The sequence below is a fragment of the Gymnogyps californianus genome, chromosome 8, assembly GCF_018139145.2.
Source record: "Gymnogyps californianus isolate 813 chromosome 8, ASM1813914v2, whole genome shotgun sequence".
Lineage (NCBI taxonomy): Eukaryota > Metazoa > Chordata > Aves > Accipitriformes > Cathartidae > Gymnogyps > Gymnogyps californianus.
This window is the reverse complement of record NC_059478.1, coordinates 11626568-11645148: the sequence shown is the minus strand read 5'-3', so window position 1 is coordinate 11645148 and position 18581 is coordinate 11626568. Positions and strand designations below refer to the sequence as shown.

General features: G+C 38.8%; 1 long non-coding RNA gene across 2 annotated transcripts in view; it reads right to left on the bottom strand.

Annotated features, from left to right (window-relative positions):
- Positions 1-18581, bottom strand: part of LOC127019389 (uncharacterized) — a 221068-nt gene that overhangs the window by 24213 nt on the left and 178274 nt on the right. Inside the window, exons 4-5 of one of the 2 annotated variants that reach the window (XR_007766901.1) lie at positions 14943-14999; positions 14567-14619 (exon numbers count right to left, since the gene is read on the bottom strand). This is a non-coding gene — a long non-coding RNA (uncharacterized LOC127019389). Of the gene's footprint in view, positions 1-14566; positions 14620-14942; positions 15000-18581 lie in introns of those variants that run through there. The other variant, XR_007766900.1, reaches the window with a different exon arrangement.

The following is an 18581-nucleotide window of genomic DNA, read 5'->3' as shown; positions in this document are numbered from 1 at the left end:
ACTGTCACAGGGAGTGACAATTCTGAGAGCTGCAGGCATCCTGCACCTCAGGATTAATACCTATATCTATTTTAAGGTTTGTAGATACTTTGACTTGCAGTATGAAAACACACCAAGGCAGCCTCAAAAAACTGTTAATACAAGAAAGAGCAGATGCTACCATCATCAACCAAACAATAAAAGGAACAGACTCCCAATCTCTCTTATAAAAGTACTATAAAAATATTAAATATTTTTTATAAAAGAATGAAATCTATGCAAGAAATGACACTTCTATGAACCTCCTGTCTGAATTTTTTTTAACCAATTATCTCTGTGTTGCTCCAAGCTACCATGTCTGTACCTCTGTCAGGAGACAGTCCATCTCAATCAATTTTTGTCAATATCTTGACAGTGACATTGGTCCCACTTTAAAAACCTGCATGTGTGGCTGCAATATTTTCACACCACCATTGAAAAGTGCTGGTTTACAGCAGTTGAAAGAATTTGTCTCTTGGTTTTTTTGGTACAAAGAAGTTGTCTCTGCTTTTTTTTTTTTTTTTTTTTTGGTGAAGATCTATGTAAAAGGAATAAAATAGAATGAAAAAACCATGAGATGGAGGCTGGGATACTCAGCTGCCTGGGAAAACCCATTCCTAGATACACGACTTAACAGTGGTCTTATCAGTTTCCAAATGCCATTTGTTAGGTGCCCAGTATTTTTTTTTGACAGTCACATTTCCATACCCAAAATGGTTCATTATAATACCTAGTGCTAAAAGATTCTTGTGTGCTCAGGTTCACTTTAAAATTCTTTTTCATTCAATTTTAATTCCAGTATAACCCCTTCAAGAACTCACAGTGACACTGGATCAGGTTAGCTGTGGCTTTGTGTAATCACCTCTTGAAAAACTCCAGGGACGCAGACCCCACAGTTCTGCTGGGCAGCCTGCTCCAGTACTGCTTTACCCTCCTAATGAAGATGTTTTTCTCTGTGTTCTGTCTAAACCCTCCCAAGCTGCAACTTGTGGCCACTGCCCCTTGTTATATCACTTGCCACTACGACGAAGAGCCTGACTCTGTTGTCTTTGTAACTCCCCTTCAAGTAGGGTTTGGCTGCTATTAGGTTACCCTTAGCCTTCTCTTCAGCTGAGTAAACTAGCCTTTCCTACTAAAAAACAAACTGCAGTTCCCTCTGTAGGGTAACTGAAATAGAACAGCACTTCCTATTTAACATTTAAGAGCTGAATCATCATTTTTGGTGTACTTTTAATTTGTTGTCCTGAACAACAACGGACATAACCCTCTGCACAGAGCCTACTCGTAACAGCAGTCTTGCTAATAGGTGATTTTAAACAAAGTTCCTGTTTCTAGTAAGAGCACGAGAATTTCAGTTTAACTTACTATGCTGTCAATACCTAACAGTGTTCTTTGCCATAGGCAGTTAATGCTGTTCTTTTGTAATTCTATCCATAAAAATGCTACATCACCAAATTACCATCATCAGTAGTCGACAATCTGCCATTTTTCTCTTGGAAACATTACTTCTCTGACATGTTATAGGATAATACGATAGCAAATGCCTGGTTCTAAGAATCCATGAGTACATTAAAATAAATCTTACCTTACATCAATGTGAATACAAAGCTCTTGTAGTGTGACTTGCTATATTTTCTGTGCTGCTTTCAGATATTACAAGCTAAACTGAATCAGGCTGGATTAGTACTTTCAGAGATTACCAACGACTAAATTCTTCATTCACTGGTACAAAAGATAATTATTTATTTGAGTGTTTATTCCTATATGAATACTCCCAAATCACCCCAGGATAGGGTATGCTATAACATGCTGCTCAAACTGCCACCTTTAGAAAGAACAAAAAACAAATATCCAGGTAAGATCTGATTGCAAGTACCACGTCATTGGTAGCTTTCCAACTTGAAGATTGCTATTTTTAAGACAAAAAGTAAACAAAATAAAGTCTGAAGGTACAGTCTTGCTCTGTTTTGAAACAGTTTCTCACGTCTTTTTTTCTCATGGTGCAGCACTGCAGGAGTTAATAACAAGATGCCCTCCTGCCTGTTGATGGCTGCCAAGCTTGCTATGGAATGGCAGGACCTGTTCTACCAGACAAGAACACTGCAAAAAGGCTCACCCATTTTTGTGCCATTTTTCACTTTCACACTTTTTCTAGCCCATCAGAATTCTAAGAAAATCACTGCAGGTGGAAAAAAACCTGAGACACTCTATTGTAGAAACCAACTGATTGTTACGAACTGCTTAAAAACATCTTCTACATTTAAAATAAAGGCCTATTAAAATAGAGAGACCTTCCAACCTATGCCCAATACTGTCCACATGGGCTTCAAGACAAGACTGAGTAATTGTGGGTAATTACGTGTATTCTATAACAGCAGCTGCCTTAAGGTTCCCCTCATGCTCTGGCTGAGGCTTCCTGGAGGCTTTCAGATCAAAGTATGCAGAAGGGCATGGAACTCTTGACCAGCAAGGCTGAGCACGGCAGAACGACTCACTGCCCTCCCTGCAAAGGGGGTACGTGCAGAGAGGGAGGCGTGAGCTCTCAGCAAGGCACTTCCCCTCGCAGTTCCCCCTGCAACTTGCTTGCTGAGATGATGCAGTTCCTCTCCTCCCTTCTCAGCACTGGGCTGTCACAATGTACTGATCGCTACAAAGCCTCTACCATATTCCTGTAAACAATTACAAAACTAAAAAGGCAAAGAAAGCTGTCAACCTGTACAATGCCAAAGTGCTGTTTTTTATTAATGTAACAAAATCAATCACAGTGAAAAAGTTTGAGAAACTTTTATATGCAATGCTCAATAAAAACAAGAATTTTGGCAGGACCTTGGCAAATAAAAACGTTAATGCTATGAAGTCGCTCTAATCATGTAACAGAGGGGTTTTTCTGTTTAGTTTTCATCACATTACAGACATATTGTTTATATATTGCTTCTTGGCATATCTTTACAAGAGAAAGAAGGTGCCATCTTTTACAGAGGAGGCATATTTTTATTAATCTGTCTGTCCCCATGGGCAGTCACTGCTCATCTTGGATCATCTTTGCTCATGATCTTTTATGACAGTCATAGGATTTCTTTCTAAAAAAGAAGCTGTAAAAATCAGAAAAACTTAATCATCTCTTAAATTCAAATGCAGCTGACTGAAACCCCACAGTAGAAAATGAGAGTGCAGAGGACAAGCCAGATTAGAGCATGGTGGGGAGTACTGTAAAATGTTTTCTTTGTAAATCAGACAAAAGACATGTTTACAAAAAAGAAAAAGGAAAGCCTTCTATAATATTAATTTACGATACTAATTCAAACTGAGCTGTGATTTAAGAGCTCTGCTGCCTCACCAAGAAGTACTCTAGCTCCCAAGCCAATACTTTGTCTTTAGTTTGTCTTTTGGGATTCAAATAAACTACAGCAAAAGACATTTTATATATCCTTGATTCAAGTTTTTTCTTCCTATTAACAGGATAACTCTTTATTCTTCCTTTTGCTGCATTTGAAGGAGTTTTTAACTTTCAGTACTAATTTATTTCTAAGTTTCAAAATTCATGTTAGTAAAGAGTTTTTAAGAAGTAATCACTGTGGTAATTCAAATATCATCTATGTTAATCCTAACAAACTGCATTCAGATAACATTAATGGGCTGCTTTACAAGTAATAAAGCAAGGATGGGACTATTCTTAATTTATCCCGCTGTGTTCAGATATTACTACACATATGGCAGAGGAGATTACCAGCAGTTCTGAGACCCCCACGATTCTTCAGGCATAACAAAGCAGATTAATGACAGAGTAATAAGGTCAGCTCAGGTATAACGCAACCTTTTCTCCGGGGTTACTTAAGGGCTAAATTTGGCCCAACTTAACACAAAATTTTGTTTTACTTGTTGATTTGGGTCGTTGTCTTAAAGCAGAATAGTAATGAATTCTGTGTCTGAAGGAGATGAAGGATCCACAGCCCAGGAGATTAAATCTCTCATTTACTCTCACTAGTTCAGGTTCTAGATAACAAAACCTAGTACTTGCCTTCACACAATTGTCGAGAAGAGAATGACTTGCTGTCCAGATGTAAAAGTTAAAAGTAAATTAGCACTTCTGAAGTGTAATTAAACAAATAGGGGAGATAGCACGGACAATATTTCTGGTGAATTTTGGGAAGAATTAATCCAGTCACATGTGCGGTTGAAAATAATTAATCTAGCTGCTTAAACAGACAAACTGCTCATTGTTATTGTGAGAAAGAAATGAAGACAGAGAACAGTAGGTGAAAAAAGCTAATAGCGTATCTGATAACACAACTCTGTCCCAAATGAATTCACTGTTAGAGAAGATAGTTATTACCTATAAAATTAAAGGCTATAAATATAATATAAATAGTGCTTGAGAAAAGCTGGTATATCTCCAAGATTTCATACACAATCTCCAGTTGTTTTCTGACAGATTAATTATCTCATAATAAAACCATAAAAACATTTAATTAAATGTAAAGTGAAAAGTCGTGTACTCCCATGTAATGGAAACATCAGCAGTGATAAATGCTGTGCAGCTGCAGTGAATACATTGTTATACCTGTGGTTATTGGAAGGCAAAGAGAAACAGGTGTGGTCTATGGGGTAAGCAAGGGATTTAAGGCAAAGAGATCAGATTTCTAGGTCAGGCATAATTCCTGACATTTAATTTCTTTGTTTATGGTTATACTGATTTATACGTCTACATAACAAAAATAAGACTCCCTTCATGGCATTGTGGGAGACTGAATTCCCCATGCTTTGTACAGCCTTTTGAGATGGAAAGTGCTCTGAAAATTAACCTACTTAGTTTACATAAAATCCTTTGTTACCTAGCTTGCAAACTGATTTCTGTGCCCAGTTTTCTAAAGGATCAGGTAAAAGAAAACAAAAAATGAGCTCTGAAGTCAAAGGTGGAGGGGCAGATCCTTCACTTTCCTATGTTTGCACCAGCTTCAGCTGCCAGACTTTATTTGCTCCCTCTTTTCCTTGAGATAGACACACATACATTTTTCTGACCATAGGAAAAAGACAGCTAGCTTGGGTCAGTGCACTTGCCTTTCCATTGAGTGATTTATGTTAAAACCCACAAATAGACAAGGATGCCCATGATAGCACTATGGCCTCTAGTAGTTATTAATCACTGGTGAAATGCTATTGCCTTCTGCATGCTCTAGCCATGCACTGCGTGATCAGGCATGACAGGCAAACAGAGGCTGTGACAGCTGTGTATACAATTGTTCCCATATTAGAACATAGGTGTCCATTTTATTAGTGTTTACTCTCACTAGGAAAGCAGCTGTCCGTTATCAGTGCAGGAATTAAGGCACTCTAATGCTAAACTGCAGCAGTACAGGTGAGATGGATAAGAGGATAGAGAGTGGAAAGCCATGGTAGAGCATCAGGGAAGCATTCCGTGCTGCTCACATGAGCTGAAGTTATACTGACCATGGGCATAGGAGTGACAACTTCACCTGAAGTTGTACTGGACTGAAGTATGCTAGGAAGGAGCTCACATAGATATCATCTGGGGAACGGTGACCTACCTCACTTTGTTGCCTTTGGTAAGAAAAGGTGCAAGCCCACAGAGTGTTTCCACAGGACTCTGAATGAAGGAGAGATCCTTGTTATAAAAAGACATTTCTTAAGCTAGATGATGAAGACAATGCAGAAATCAAAATAAACAAACCATTACAGTCAGATATTGGAAACTCGTATTTCCACTGTGTTGTGTGAAGGAGGCAGAAGGCTGCGTAAATATTCAAAAGGGGTATTGTGGTGGAGTGCCTTCTGCCCCTGCTCCTCCACCTGTAACATTTAAAATATCTTACCGTCACTGTATAACTTGCTATAGCCTCAAGAAAATGTTGAAGAAGCATTAATGTCTCTAACTAAAGCCTTGAAAATAAGGCATGCTATTTTTAACACCAAGAACCTCATAGGAAAAATTGTTGGTTAGGTTATTTAGTACATTAATAATAATATTGGTTTCAAAAAGGTGGAAGATTAAAACATTGCAATGTAAACAACACATCATCTGCTCATTTGTTAGGCCAATTTCCTATATTTTCTGTCTTAAATCTTCCAGGTCACTTGAACTTTTACCATGAATGACTACTTAGCCAAAGATGTTACCTTTAAAGAAAAGTACCTTTCCTACTGAGAGAGGACTGAGAGTGGATGCCTTTATTACAAGAGAGATCACAGGACTTCCTAAAGCAGTGTCTGTAGAATGAACTGAAATGCTCACAGCATGTGAAAACACAAGTGTGTTGAGTGGTTCCTGATGGACTTTGTTTTGCTGAAGAGAGACAGGAGGACAGGAGATGCTTAGAGCTCTGAGCGACATTCAGTTAATCAAACAGATATCTAGACTCAGTAACCAAAATTAAACTTTTATGGAACCTATTTGTTTAAACACAAGACAATGACATTTCCAAGATCTTTTAAGATTGGCTTGATTATCACTAACCTGGTGCATACTTATGACCCTAATATGCCATTATATTTCTGTTTCTTTGGCATAACAGAATAAATAGCATTGATTTAAAATTGGGTGGGGGAGGAGTGAAAGGGGGAAAAGGAAGGTGCATATGGAGGGAAGAGGTCACTATGTCATCTCCAGAAGATTATGATCTATAATTAAAAAAGATTATAAATATTAGTCTTATTACAAAGTAAAATAAAATTGAAAAATGAAGTATCCAGAAGTTCAGCTGAGGCTCCACCAGTTGATACTTCTTAGACTGCTTGATGAATCCCTTCCTTACTTGACTCTTTTCATCCCCTTGCTCAAAATACACCAGTTCTCAAAGTCAACTGTCCAGACACAACATGCTAATACTCTCTACCAAAGCTGACTACTACATCATACAAAAAAGGACTATGTATATCTATAGTTTTTTGAGGGAAGGAATACAGGGCAAACTCAAATTAGGACCATATTACAATGTCTAGCAATCTGTCCCAATTCTGCAGTAAATCCCTTCACCTGCATTAAGAAAAGCCTTACTGTTAAGATTATTTCTGGGGACATGGAGGAGCGTAGCACATTTTATTATTTCTGCTATTGGATTAAAGATTTTGCACTGTAGTCTACAGCACTTGAGAGCTTTCTTATGAAAGAAAGCTATAAAAGTGTATTTGAAACATTTGTCCTCTATGACAAACAGTTGTATTATAATGGAAAAACTACAGGTTATGAGCTAGAATTTATTAAGCTTTATTATGTTGAATAATGTTTAGATTAATAACAATTAGGTAGAATAAAAGCACGATGTGAATGTGACTAAAAAGAAACATTTAAGCCATGTGGTAGTTATTAATAAGTCAATATAATTTTTGACAGCTATCCAAATATCTTAAGAACCTTTTCAAAGTCACGGTCCATCTAGATACAAAATCTGTATTTATTTAAATATTGCATATCAAAAGAAAGATAAATATGCAAAATCTAAGCACCAAAGTATGTGTATATTCTAAGGAAAACAAGTTAGCCAATGTGAAAGTCAGTGGAAAGTTTTTGATGGTACTTTTGAGAGATTTTTAAATATTCTTGGGTGCCTAAAGATGCAGATGGATTTGTACAGGAATTTTTAAAATGTTCTAACAGACCTACAGGATTTATGTACTTACAAAAAATCATTTATGAGAAAAGTCCTTGCCGATGATTTAATATGAAATCACTTAATATTACACACTTTCTATGTTAATTGAAGTCTTAAGCTCTAGTCCAGCACTCCATTGATTTAGATAGGGCCCAATATTGTCTTACAGGCTGTTTATAGGTTTAGGACCATGACGACTAGCAGTAACATAGAAACTGAATAATAAAACTCACCTGTCTAAATTATACATGGCTACTTTAAAAATAGACACAACTCAAACATCACTGGCATCATTAAATACTAAACAGTACTTTCTTTCAAAACTGGAATTTGTTATGTATTACATTGTGTGCTCATAGACACCATATATGAAATAAAAGGTGCTTATGCTTCATTCACTTTCTGCCCTCAGGTTAGACTACATGCATTTCTGACAGAACAGAACAGGTCAGTAAGGTATTATATGACAAAGGGAAATACACAGATTCATAGCTGTTTTGGTAGCCTTCTGCACAAACTCACTACAGGATGTCTTTGCCAGACCAGCTGAAGGTCTCATCCCCAGACCACAGGGAAGCCAGTAGCCATGGAGAGCCATCACAGCACATCAGGCATCCCAGAGGTGTACAGCAAAAGGACACCAGGCAACAATCACTATTTGCAGCAACAAAAATTTGTATTGGATGTAAAGAATCAATTTTTCACAGTGCTCACACTGTCAAAAGTTAAGCAGTGGAGCAGGCTGCCCAGAGAGAGAGCACAACCTCCATCCTCAGAAATTTCCAAAATCTGGCTGAGCAAGGCCCCAACCTACCTTTGAAGCCGTCCCTGCTTTGAGCATGAGGCAGGACAAGGTGACTTTCAAAGGTCCGTTCCAATCTTAGTTTTCTATGATTCTTTTCTTGAGAAGCCTCCAGAGGATAGAAAAGATCCTTTTGCCCAGTCCCCATCTGGGTGCTGACGAAGGCTTGCCCAAAGGGTATTTATTAGAAAGTTTGGTAAGAGTCAGCAGAGCACTCAGTATGGACACAAACTGCCAAAGGCCTCAACAGAAGATGTAATTTTTAAGGGAACAAGTTTAGGCACTAGTTTGAAATAAATAACCAAAATGTTAAATGTGGCATTTGTCCTTTTACAATATGTTAAAAATTACCTTTTTCTTTGTTGTGTGTCTCAGCATGACCAACTGAAACGTTACTGGTTTTTTTCTGTACCAAAAATCTGTTAGTTTATTGATTACAGAACAGGAACTTGCACTTGTGCTATACCACCTCAATAACAAAATCAACTTGTTAGTTGCATGGGAGACAAATAAGCCACAGAAAAAGCAAGAAAGAAATTCAGTCTTCGGAGATATTAGTTTTAAATACAGAGTAACACTAATTTCTACCTCTACCTTTCTACTAATTTCTACCTCTACCTTTCTACTAATTTCTAGTAACTTGCTGCAGTCTTTCTTAAATTAATGTAGAAAACTCCTGTTAGAAAAAAATTGCAAGAAGCATCAGTTTAAGAATACATTTAAATACATGGTTATCTTTAAGCATAAGCTTAAATTCCATGAAGTTCCAAGTATATATATATACACTTAATATTAGGCATTTTTTCAATGCCTTTTCTGAAGGACTATAGCTGTTTAACTTCTCTGCACACACATAGTCCCTTTCCCTCCTAAGGCTACTGATCTTACTGACAAAATGCTGCAAATCATGAACATTTCATGCTGCTACCATTATTTTCATCTGATTCAGTGTCTGATGTACTGGTGGCTGCTATCATTGTCCCCCGAAATAGTGCAGTAAAAGGCTACTTCACACAGTAAAAGAATGGAGAATTGACATGAGAAAGCAATTATGTGGGAAACATTGAATCAAGCATTCCCAGATGGTATATTTATATTGAGAATAAACTGTAAGGGAGCCAAGTTGGAAGTCTGTGAAACTTCCACCATTGTTAAAGGGACACTGTCCCTTAGTCTGGGGCCTCCAAACTGCAAAGGGGTTTTACAAAACTTAAGATGAAATACAAAATATCAATTAAAACTCAAAACAGTAATTTTATTTCTTTTAATATAAACATCCATCTTGAGTACTAAGAAGTCTAACAGTACTATTACGCAGGGGTACGTGAATTAGAAAATAAAACTGGATGGAGAGAAAAGTCAGGCTGAGTGTTTTCCAGTGTCACAGTCCGGGCTGTGTGAAATACAGAAAACAAAAAAGAGAGTGATAGATCCCAAAAGAAGTATTTTAAAATTGTTTCCATTGTAATAAACTGCATTGTCAGGTCAGCATTTTCTATTTTTTATAAAAAGTATGAGCTTGGTTGACAGCAACCCTTTAAAGAAAACAGTCCATTACGTTAAATGTCAATGAAAAAGAATGAGTAACTGCTCAGATATAGCAACCCCAGCAGCAAGAGCAACCAAAGCAGAAAATAGATTAGGTAAGAACTGCAGATACTCTCAGGACTATTTACATCACAAGTCTTAAATATTATGTAAATAAAAGCCCCATTTTAGTAAGAACAGATATTCTACTTCAGTCCTATTTATCTTTCGGTACAATGAGGTGTAAAAATCAAAAATAATAAATCTAGCAATTTTGTACTTACCAACAGCAGTCATGTTTAATAGCATATGCTTTCTCTTTCAGCAAAATTTCTGAAGACCAGAAATGGACTAAATTTGTGATATTTTGGTCTTTATTTCGATCATCCAAACTTCAGAGTGTCTCTGACTCAGCAGTTCGGTCCACTTTCATCCCTTGCAGAAATCAGAAGTCTGAATTTTTCATTTGAATAAGTTTGCATGTTTATCTCTACCTGATGATTTTAAAATTTAGGCTAAAAATTTATATTTTCTGGTGCGTGTTGCTTCCAATTTGAGCAAGAATCAGAAAAGAGAAACAATATGAACATAAAAAGTGGAGAGAAAAAGCTTCTCTAGACATCTTTAAACCTCCTAAATATCTGGCTGAAGTCTCAAACCAGTTATTTCAGCTCTACTTGTTCACTCATATTGAGGCAAACCTACTGCAAATCTGAATGGAGTGAATTAGAAATCAAGAATAAATATGGTGTGATGAACATGTAATGCAAACTGTAACAACGTTAAGATACCAGGGAGCTGTGGTGTATTTGTAAATATTGTAAATATTTCAGCATTTTCATCCTTAAAATAGAAGTTGGTTAACAACAGAGAATAAAATTTGAATAGAAGCAAAACCAAAGTGACATTACCACTATCTTGGGACTTTATATACTATTTTCAAAAGTCCCATTAAGTTATGGTACGCATGCAAAATTGTCCCTTTCTTAGTGAAAAGCATGGCTGGGCACGACTTGACATTGCACCTCCAACAGCTCTATAGTCATTACGCTCACTTTACACACACACTAGCAAGCCTACCTGCTGCCTTATATTACCTAGTTTGTTCACATACCAGACAGCCAAATGAAATGTTTTGTAAAGCCAGTCATCTATTCCACTTGACAAAAAAGTATGTTGTTAGAAAGATTTGAAACGGTCATTAGAGAAAAGGAAGATGGTTCTGGTGAATAGCCAGAGCCTGGGACAAGAGTTTTGGACACCAAGGACATTACTCATGTAAAAGCCTGCACTCAGCTTCCCTCAGGAATGGGCAAAGTTCCCAGTTCCTTCAGACATCTGTTTGATATTACCAGACTCACTAGGGAAGGATTCAAGGAGTGCAGAGCTGGCTCAGAACATCTCAGCCATGTAGGCAAAGTCCAATTTTCTGGCAAAGGGAGTTTAGGGGGCTGGAGGGAAAGAGGACTTGGAGGGGTCAGCTGGATTCAAGAAGAAATGAGGGACGGAGCGGTTCCAGGGCAGGAAGGATCTCCAAGGTTAGCCAAACACCAGGGTGGAGAGAGGAGAGTGCAATCTCAGGAAGATCTAGAGGCAAGCAGAAAGGCATCAGACAGGTCTGAGTGGGAAGGGGCTATGAGAGAGCCATGGAACACAGTGGAGGTGGACACTGCCCTTCCTCTCTTCTTCTTCCCTACCTGTACTTCTTCTCAGTCCTCCCCTGTTGGCTTGGAATAAGGGGCTGCTACTTCTGCCAGGATGTCTGAGATACCTGCTCTCCTTAGCCCCCTTCTTTGCTTCCACCCTACGTGAGCAGAAGTGGCCTCTTCTTCCCTCCCATGTGCCTACTAGCTCACACTCCATCCTTCCCCAAGCTCCTGAAGAAACGAGAGAAGAGACCAGTGCCAGAGGCCAGTCTGGACCTGGTGCCTACAGTGGATAGGGAAGACAAGGGATGGGCTGAAGAGGCAAAGGCAAGTGTTGGAACAGCTTTGCAGCTAGCTGTAGAAGAATGAGAGTCCCCAGAGTGAGACCCCCAGCCCTTCCCTGCAGGGCAGGTGGTGGGGACACCGCTCAGGATGAAGAAGCCAGTGCTCATTGCCTCAGCCACAGAGGGTGCGGGCAGACATGGTCCCTCCAGAGGACATCTAAGAGCTGGAAAGGGACTGGACGAAGGGCAGTGCTGGGCCAGAAGGAAATCTGATAAAGAAAATGAATCTAGTGAGAAAAGCAATTTTAGGGAATTGTGAGAACTAAGGGAGAAAATGCATCAAGATCATTATATAAATTCCTGGAATAGATCGGTGAAATGGACTGAAAAAGGGAGACTTTGTCCATGAACAGGAAGATACCTTTCTGAGCTATACAGTGTGAATAGATAATTTCAGGAACCAAGAGATAATATGAATAATCATTTCTTCAGATGATCCCAGAACTTAAGTGGTGCCCAGAGAAAGCACTGTGCTGGGGAATACCTAGTCAAATGAACTGCAGGGGGGGTGGCAGTGTACCTGAAATTACTTTTATTTATAGGAATAGTTTGGCTATTTTGGAGAAGTTTTCTGAATATTAGTTCAGCGTCCATCCTTTTAAGTCACAAATATTGCAGTAGCTAGCTGATTTTGACACCCTTGCAGACCACAGTATATCAGAATTCACAACTGGCTGATTTGTCCAAGCTGGCAACAACAACAAAATTTGTGGTCCAGGGATGGCATCCAAATTATTAACATGAAATGATTGTCCACAGCCAGGCCTGTGTGGGTTTCATCAGCATCACCACCATAGCCTAAAAGACAAATAAACCACTAACACCTGAACGAGGGAAGAACTGAAATGAGCACAACACTGCTTTCTTTCTCCTCCTGCTGGGTGAGCTCACAAGTTACCCTAAATCATACAACCAGCATATGGCATGTCTGGCAGATTAGTGGTGGCACACATAGAGCTGCACATATCTGGCCCTTTGGTGTATCAGTTGGTATGTGCTGGCCAGACAGGCTCTACCCACAGCCCTGGAGAGCTCGGCTCGAGCCACGCCATGGGCAGTAGGACACGGCTGCTCACAGCAGCTGGCACCAGATATAACGGCAGTGGCACAACATATCCCACAGCTCCCACTGAATGAAAAACTCCATCGAACTCAATAGCTGTTTGTATGAGTAAAAGTTGAGTGTGGCCATTGTGATGGGACCCAATAATAATATTGCAGGGACTGTTGAGGTGGAGAACAGTGGTAGCACACAGCAAATAAAAAATGCAAAATCTCTGCATCTGGTTGAAAGAAAATGCAGCAGCAGAGTCCATTATCTGCATAATTTTTCCAAACAAGCTATAGGGCTGCACTCAGATTTCAGACAGCAGATCTGGGTCTTCTCTAACTGAAACAAATGGGTGTTTGCCAACTACTTCAAAGGAAGCGTTTAAAAATGAGACCGTTAAACAGCTAAGGGAGCTGATGTAATCACATTTTAACCCAATTATCCTTTCCAATATGTATTTGTCAGCATTTAATCCCATCTGCCATTGTGCCGCCCAAGTGCCTAAATTGTATAGGTCCCTCAAGAGTTCTCTAGTCTTGGCTAACCTAACAAATTCCGTACCATATGCAAATTTTAATTTGCAAATGTTCTCCCCGATTTCCAGACTCTATTAAACAACTGGTCTTATTATGGGCACTCCTCAGTTAATTCTTTGCCACTTTAGAATTTTACCAATTTTTCTGTTTTGTTTTCTACCACTTTACCAACCTCTAATCTATGACAGCAATCTACCTCTAAACCTTTGTATACATAGTTGCTTTACTAACCGCTTTTGAGAGACTTTGAAAAAACACTGAAAAAAATTAAAATAATATAAAACAAACAGTTCCTTTATTCACTCTTATGTTGACACAACAAATAGATGCTAGAAAATTTGAGAGTATTTTTTCTTTTCAATAAAATATTCCTCTTTATTGCTTTTATACCTTCTTTTTATTTCTGCAGATGTTTTATTATTGTCTCTAGTTACTATTTTAGTCCATTTACTTGGGACTTCAATGAAGTCCCCTAGTTCCCAATTTCTAGAAGTATCTTTTATACTTTTTCAATCAATAGGTGCAATATCTACTATCCAAGCTGATATAAATTCAGGTAATGGCATACCTTGTCTTCCAACAGAAAATAATCTGTACCTCAACCAATCTAATTTAATTCAAATGTAACTACAGCCATAGTAGGATAAAAACTCAGTTAAAATAGTTACCACAGTATAAAAAGTTATGAAATTTAATACTAAATGGCGGTTCTGTTTTTACGATGTAAGATTAAAGGCCCATGATCTATTTTTTTCTGTAACTCTGATTCAGCAAGGCATTTTAAGGTGAAAGATCCTAATTCTCATTTTCACTACAGACTCTTTAATAACACTTTTACAGGGGAAAAGAATCTTAGTGTACGTGAAGATCACTTCAAGTTGGATTACATACATGCTTGAGTCCTATGTTGAGTTGAAGCTTGAGAGGAAAAATAGCATATATTTCACTTTCACAAAAAGTCCATTGATATAATCCACAGTAGAAAACAGTTTTCATTTCTATCAAGCAAATTTCTTGCAGAACAGTAACTTGAATGGTTATTTCAGCTGATGGATGTAGGTAGTTGAATTTGTTTGAGCATTTAGTCCCTGCGTTTCAGAGACAGACCCATGCTAAGAGCAGAATTTAACATTTGGAGCCACAGGAATGGTTCATTACTATAAATGTCTGCAATACTAATCAAAAGAGATAATGTTCTAGTCAGGATAATAATTAACATTTAACTGACTTGCAAACGTAAAAACCAGGACCCTCAAAATACAAGCATCAATGAATTGAAAGAAATAGGCATCTAAATTTTTTTAACTACTTGAATTCCTCCCTCTAGAGGACTACTATAATGCTTAAGGGGAATGATAGCACATTGCAGTACAATGAACACCGTAATACATCCAGTGAATGGAGATTGTACCTTCTGTTGTGCCTGGTATATCTTTCGTACTCCGAGAGACAGCCAAGTTTACTGTATCTGAATAGGAAAAAAAAAAGTAGAGGATTCCATCAAGCAGCTCAAATGTGAGTTAAAAGCAACAAAGTGACTGCAGTGTAATCCTTACTGCTTATATATGCCAGAATAATATCAACAATCTTTTTCCAGTACAACTGCCAGCAAGCAAGGAATAGTACTAGACTAAACACAGAATGTAAAAGAGCATAGAGAATTGGGGTCTGTGCTAAAAGAAACGTGAAACCCCAATGAATGGAGCAGAATGAATTGCAGACCATTCAGAGCAGAGTTATAGGTTTCCCACGTGGGCACTAACAGCGGAGTTCCACGAGGTTTTGGCAACAGTACAATTTACAACAACAACAAAAAGAGTTTGCTGAATTATTTAAGCATGAAATCAACATATCTCAGACAAAAATAGCCAATGTACATTAAGCAAAATAACTTAAAAATAAAGCACTGAATCTAAGAGGGAATGCAGCGGCTTTCATTCACCCCACTTGGTATACTCTTGTTTCTCTGGAAATGCAACTTGAATGTAAGTCAGGATATCCAAGGCACAGTATTGGAGGGAAAATACAGCTGAAGAGGTTTTCATGCAGTGCATCCCCTAGGGTGGGCTGGGAGAGGGAGGAGTTTTATGAGGAAACACACCTCCTTCTCCTCCCTTCCTTTTGCTCCATTTAGCTTTGATTAATTCCTAGTAATGTGATCCCTGCAGTCCCTGGTTTTATTTGCTTTCATAATGTTGTTGTTCACAGAACACAGGTGCTTGTGGTTTTTCAGGGATGAGAAGTTAGCTTTGCAGGAAACGTATCTTTTCCCTTTCCCTCTCAACTAATTTTCTTCTAAGGTGAAGAGAACAATTGCCTTTTGCTGGCAACTCAAATTTCTTTTGTTTTGGTTTTTTTATCCCCTTTCCTGCATGCTACTCTCACAATATAAATATCTAGATTTTTTTAGGACTTGTTGCGTGGCCCTGCACTCAGCATACAGCTCAGACAAGGAGGGCATGGGAGAAACTGGGGGTGAGAACAGAGGCTGTAACATATTCATAGGCCTTTCAGGTTCAAAAGTCTACTGCATGCAATGCATTGCAAGCATCACACCTTTTAAATGAGGCAGAAGCACTGCCCAGACCTTCAAACAACAGAGAGGCAGAACTAACATGAACTATCAAACATGCACAGCATTTGTGGGGGAAAAGGTGCAGCAGGTTTGGATCTTTGTTTTAAAAATTAACAAATAATTTTAAAGGAATATTCTTCCAGGAACTTTCCTGGGGGGAGAAGAATTAGCCAGGAACCTTTCAGACTTCCTGCCTTTTCCCAGTATTGTCAACCAGGGAGCGTTTAGTTTACCACATCTTAAAGGCAATGTAAGCTGGTAGCGGGGCCCAGTGTCAAGGCCTATCCCTCAGAAGTAAAAGATAATGACAACAGGCCTTGGGATATTGAATAAGAAGAGAGACACAATAGCTCCCAAAAATATGGCTTACCTTGATGGCTTTTCTCATTAAGGACTTTGCTATCTTCCAGGGATAGAGGCATTTTCTTCACAACCATCTGTCTCAGGCCCCTTTTTCCGCATGACAACTCATTTTCCTTCTGCAATATCCCTACCTATGTCTCTGACTCCTGTATCTGCTACTGACTGACACCATGACACTTTCATAGCTCAACAGGACTGAGCAAGACCCCGAGTACCAGATTTCGCCAAGACCAAGGTAACAGTAACACTCACTGTGCAGCCCCAGCAGCACAGTGGGGCTGTGGCTACTTATCTTTTGCCTCTGCCGCAGCCGGGGCAGTGTTCTTTCTCTGATACTGCAGCTGGGAGGCAAGGAGCCGCAAGGCTGCCCCCGGGCTCCCCCTCTCCTCTCCTCTCTCCCCAGGAAAGAGGAGGAGTCAAACAGCAACTGCTGTATATGTTGGTGGTGATCTATTGGACCTGTGCGGGGAGTGGGTAGTGAAGAAATTCTACTAGGGAGAAGACTCATATCCCAAAGAGAAGAGAACGAGCAATACATCCTAGTGCCCCAAATACCACCCTCTGTTGGAGGTGCCACCGAAGGCAAAGTTCTCCAGAGAGACATGGTGTCTCCTGCCAAGCCTTGCTGAAAAGGTATCCTACTGTGGTGGACAGTATGATCAGTTGTCTGGCATTGTGAAAGCTCACAGATCAAGCTTCATTAGAAGTCAACATTAATTGCTTTCAGTAGAGCACACAGGAGTGAAGCTCTCTTATCAACATAGTAACTAAGAAATAATAACAGCAAAGTCTGAATCAGAGAACAAGATGCAGCAAAACTAGCCACTAAAGGCTTCTAAAGGCAGAAGATTATAACAGAAGATCAAACCATCATTAAATTACTTTAGTAATGAAATGAATGAATTTAGAAATGAATGAATACGGCAATTTCTTACCCAGAAAGGATACTGCTATAGGAACAAACATTGCATTCAAATGTGAAAATAAATGCCTTTATTGCTCATTCCAAAAGTATTTTGGAATTACTGAGTGTTAGGATGAAGAATTAGGAAAAAAAAGTGTTTAACAAATAGCCACTTATAGGACTAAGGAAGGGTCTGACATCAGAAGATCATATTCCAGTGATTTGACAGAAGAAAAATAAAAATGTCTTTTTTGGGGCATTGAGAAGGTCAGCTCTTTCTACTGCAGCAGATCAAACATCTCATCTTTAAAGAACGACAGAGAAAACGAAACTACAAGAAAGCAGCCAAAAACCAATTTGATTATATGAAAATAAGCAGCAGCAAAACTGCAATGATACCTCCATTTTGGGACTAGCGAGATCCCCCCTCTTACTTTGCTAATTCTTCAGAAATCCTAGCCAAAAATTTTCTTTATTACCGCTGCTTATACTAATATACACACACAACACACATGTACAGTTAGACTTACACAATAAATGCTTGGATACTAAACCCTCCGCTCCTGCAAACTTCACCCTCTAATTCTCTAGGGGGCTATATATGGAACGAGTATTTATTTTTCTACAGTGGTGTAAAATTAAGTTAGTAAAAATGAGAGTTGGGCCCTGATGCTTCTCTGAAATTTGCTGTCTTACTTTCCAGCTGTGCAAGGCAGTAGGAGTGGGAAACTGCAGAGCAAGAGGCCGCCGGTGCCACTAGTGCTCCTCAGAGTATTCGGAAGGGTTTGAATTCAGACCACTGTAGTATGAGCTATTGTTTCCACTGTTGTTCCCCTTATAATCCATGAAGGCTATTTAATGTGGCGTGGGAGGAGGAGTGTATTGAAATAAAAAGGGGAAACTAAGGGCATGAGAAAGATTATGCAAGTGCTTCATGAGGGTTTTCAGCATGTGGTTATTTTTTTTTGTAATCATAAAACAAAAAAACCTTATACCTGAATTTTACGTGTTACCCAAAAAACCTGAGATTTTCTATTTGTTGCTCCTATGCTATTTTTTAAACGAACTTATACCCCTTCTTAAAATTCCATTTGAGATGTACTGCATCTGCATTCACAGAAGCTATAGTGGCACCAGTTTTATACTGGATAAGATGGCCACAATGTATCGATCTAATTTCACTGGAAGGTGAGGAGCTGCATTTTAAG